The following is a 4529-nucleotide window of genomic DNA, read 5'->3' on the forward strand; positions in this document are numbered from 1 at the left end:
TTAATTGGCCAGATCCTTTTGAGTTCTAATTGCTATACCGTTTCCAACTTTTTTGTGTTTTCAAATGCCACTTCTGCTCCTGACAGTCGGACAATTTAAATACTTGGGAGTGTTATCCAGATTAAATGCTGTGAGATGTCCGTTAGAGCAAATAGCCGTTTGTTCCGTTGAAGACTTACTGTAGTTGAAAAGCCACACAGTTCACAATTCAAATGAAAACATCGTTCAGTAAAAGCTTCTCTCTTTCACATTATTTTGACCAAACATTTGCTAAAGTTCCTTTAACTTTGTTAAACTTTAGCTAAGAAGTCTTCCGCAAGAAGGCTTTCTGCTTATATTTGCATCGCTGTCTTGTTAGTCGACTATAAATGGCTCAAGGTATCATTTATATGGTCACATTTTCTGACTGTGGTGAGGACAACTTGATGCAGCTCTCAAATCACAGCAAAGATCTCTCATTTTCACCCAGCTTGTTAGCATATGGTATGTAGATATCTTCAATGTGTATTATCAAAACCAGGACATAACTTAACATGATTGCCGTCACGCTGATCTAGCACAGAGAAGTTTGTCTGAGGCTTTTTTACAACAGCTCTAGCACTCAGAATTGTGTTATTAATTTGTCTCTCGTTGCATCTGAGGACTAAACGAGTTGTTACTTTTATCGCATGATGAGCAACCACACCAGGACTTAAGAAATAAATGTAAATGTTCTGAGAAGGGGGAAAATTCTCATAGGGACCAGTGTACAGGAAGGAGAAGGTTAACTCTTCACTCCCCAGCTGTGATCCCAAGGAAAATCTACTTCCACCCATTGCTGCAATGAGTGCTCCCATTAATGCCAATGATAATTTATTTCCCCCACAGCTGGGGAGACAACTATTAAGTCTGGTGAGGGAAAGACTAATGGGCAGCTAAGTGAGTGGTACACCAACACAATCCAGACCCAGCTTCAGTACTAACAGTCAAAACTAAAACACTTAAGTCATACTCTCCAACATTTCTCAGGGACACCCTATTTAATAACAATAACTATAACCCGTCCATCTGACTGTCCCTGAAAAATAGGAACACTTGGAGGGTCTGTGTTGGAATGCCAGACGGGAAACTTGAAAAAGGAAATTAAAATGTGAAACTTTCAACAGGCACTCCCATGGCCACCTTCCTCACAGCGATTTTTTCTGAGGAAGGTTGGTCAAGAGAGTCCTGCAATGCAGGGGTTTGGACCAGATGGCCCTTGCGGTCCCAACTCTACTATGATTCTACTTTGGTTCCCTCCAGGCAGGTGTTTTGTTTCATTTTTGCATTCTGCAGCATGTCATTGACACGAGAAGTGTGCCAGTGGTGGGTTTTTATACTGGAGCTTAGGGATGCGGGTGGCGCTGTGGGTTAAACCACAGAGCCTAGGACTTGCTGATCAGAAGGTCAGCGGTTCAAATCCCCGTGACGGGGTGAGCTCCCGTTGCTCGGTCCCTGCTCCTGCCAACCTAGCAGTTCGAAAGCACGTCAAAGTGCAAGTAGATAAATAGGTACCGCTCCCGCGGGAAGGTAAACGGAGTTTCCGTGCGCTGCTCTGGTTCGCCAGAAGCAGCTTAGTCATGCTGGCCACATGACCTGGAAGCTGTATGCCGGCTCCCTTGGCCAATAAAGCGAGATAAGTGCCGCAACCCCAGAGTTGGTCACGACTGGACCTAATGGTCAGGGGTCCCTTTACCTTTACCTATCTGCGCATCATCCCACTTTCTTCATTGTTCTGTGATGGTTCCTCAGCATTAGCGTATCACTGTCTTCTGGAAGGGCACCCTTTCATTTTAACACAACAAAAGCGAGACAACGCCCATCCTACCCCGCATTTGCGGTGTATAAAGTTAGAGGGTTTTAACAGGAAGCTGTGGGACACACATCAATTGCCGGAGAGTGCACTCTCCCCAGAACTTTTGCAGGTACAAGCAGGACCACGTGAAATCACCCCAATGCCATCATGAGCACAAATCATCATGAATGCTTAATAAAGAGGACATTTGGAGGGGCCATTCCTCTCATCTGTCACCAAGATAAGCTGTGATTTAACGTAAGGCACAGCCCTTGGAGTGGCTGAGCAAGGAGTTCAAAACCATCGCCGTGCTGCATGGCAAACTGTAATATCAGAGCTGTGCTGCATCAGCGAAGCTCTGTTCATGAAACAGCTGACCAAGACAGAGCAAAAGGCAGATTTAATGGAAAGACAAGAGTAATATAAAAAGAATGCTTAAAAGGTTATTAGATCACAGAATGAACTCCACATGATAATCAGCTAAGTATGAGAAGGTCTTTTTATTAGAGACTTTACTGGAAAAGGTTCAGAGTTAATAAATGAGGAGCCCATGTTGTTTGGTACTGCTGATCAACTTCTAGTGAAATGTGGACATTAGATTGGATTAATTAGTTAAAAAACTCCAGCTGACTGCTTAATTAAGCCAATTCTATTTCCGTGAGAAATTCAGTAGGTGATCTCTAGTTACGTTGCAGGAAGAAACAAGGATTTAAAAATAGCCTAGTGCTTAATAATAATAATAATAATAATAATAATTTTATTTATTTATTTATTTATACATACATACATACATACATACATACACACACACACACATACATACATACCATGCCCATCTGGCTGGGCTTCCCCAGCCACTCTGGGCGGCTTTGCATCAAACATTAAAAGCTTCCCTAAAGAAAGCTGCCTTCAGATGTCTTCTAAAAGTCTGGTAGTTGTTGGAAGGGCGTTCCACAGGGCGGGTGCCACTACCGAGAAGGCCCTCTGCCTGGTTCCCTGTAACTTGGCTTCTCGAAGTGAGGGAGCTGCCAGAAGGCCCTCGGCGCTGGACCTCAGTGTACAGGTAGAGAGGCTCAGGCCAATGGCCCATCTTGTCCAGCATCTTGTTCTCCCAGTGGCCAATCAGATGCTTGTGGGATGCCCACAGAAGCACTTGGCCCACCTGCAAATCCCAGGAACTGGTAGAGGCAAAAGGTGGAGGTAGAATATAGCCACCATGGCAAGCAGCCTTGGACAACTTTATCTTCCAGGAATTTGTCCAATCCTCTTTTGAGGCCATCCAAGTTATTGGCCATCGCTACCTCCCATGGAAGCAAGCTCCATAGTCCTAATTATCTGCTTGGTGAAAAAAAACTTTCTTCTACCTGTCCTGAATCTTCCAACATTCAGCTTCACTGGATGTCTCTGGTGTTTATGAGAGGGCGGAAAACCTTTCTTTATTCACTTTCTCCATGCAATGCGCAATTTTTTTATCACGCCACCTCTTAAGTCGCCTTTTCTCTAAACCTAAAAGTACTAATGCCACAACCTTTTTGCATAGGCAAGTTGCTCCATCCCCTTGATCCATTTTTTTTCTGGAAAAATGATGGTAGCACTCGTGTGGCTTCAAAGCCGGGCCCTGCAGTAGTTCAGCAGCTGGAGAACGCATGCAGGGATGCTAATCAACATTTGATTGGCAGGGAATGATGACAGTAGTGGGTTAAGGGGAAGGTTAAGTTGAGGGGAAGGGAGAGCACTCTTGCCTGCAGCTTTTGGAGGACCCTTGGGCATGATGCCCTCAGGAAGAACCCCTCCCTGAGTGGGCTCAACTCCTCCTCCTATTGTCGCTGCTCCCAATTGGTTCAACCAAAATTGCATTTTGCACCAGATGCCTATTGCCTGGAAAAACACCAATAGGTATTTGGGGGAACTGGGCTTGAGTGTGAACCCACTTAAGTCCAGGGTCACCCTCCCTCTGGTTGGTTTCATGTCCAACTGTTCTTGTTGGCATCAGTCTGTCTTAAGAGACAATGGAGTTCGCCTCCAGGGGTGAAACAAAACCCCTGGGTTAGCAAGTACCAATGTGACCTCCCCAAGTTGCAAGCCCGGGCAGCGTGTATGGAGGTTCTGGGCTGTCCAGATGACAGACCCCTCTCTCAGCCTCGCTGATGTGGCCCAAAGGAAAGCTTGGCACCAGCTTGGCTACAGGAGATGCAGCCTAGGACCACTGCTTTAGGGCACAGTCATTTAGGGTATCTAGAAATTTTAACAGGAAGATATATGTAGCCAGTCTGTGTGAAATCATCCATTGCTACAACATTTCTTGCTTCCGATTTTATCATCAGAACAGAATTCCAGTGGAAGCCAAAGGGGTCTGGTGGTTTGCCCCATACTCCTTCCTCACACCCAAAAGGTCTAATTCCCTTCACCTTAATCACTGTTGTGTTTCTCAGCTGCACAAGCAAAAGGAAGAAAAGTCTCTTAATAGGAAAGCAAGTCAAAAGACCACAGGAAATTTGCACTGGCAGATCAATAGACCACAGATATATATAGGAGGCTATACAAATTGCATGAAATCAACAGTGGTCAAAAATAGCTCAAACTTGGTGGTTGCTTTTATTGCCAGCTGCCAACCCCTTTAATGATCAATCCTCAACACATTTTCTGAATGTGTTTGAATTTATAAATAAATATTTTCTTTCTATTAAATGAGCATGATGCTAAGATTGATACCATG

The sequence above is a fragment of the Podarcis raffonei genome, chromosome 1 (assembly GCF_027172205.1).
Source record: "Podarcis raffonei isolate rPodRaf1 chromosome 1, rPodRaf1.pri, whole genome shotgun sequence".
Classification (NCBI taxonomy): Eukaryota; Metazoa; Chordata; class Lepidosauria; order Squamata; family Lacertidae; genus Podarcis; species Podarcis raffonei.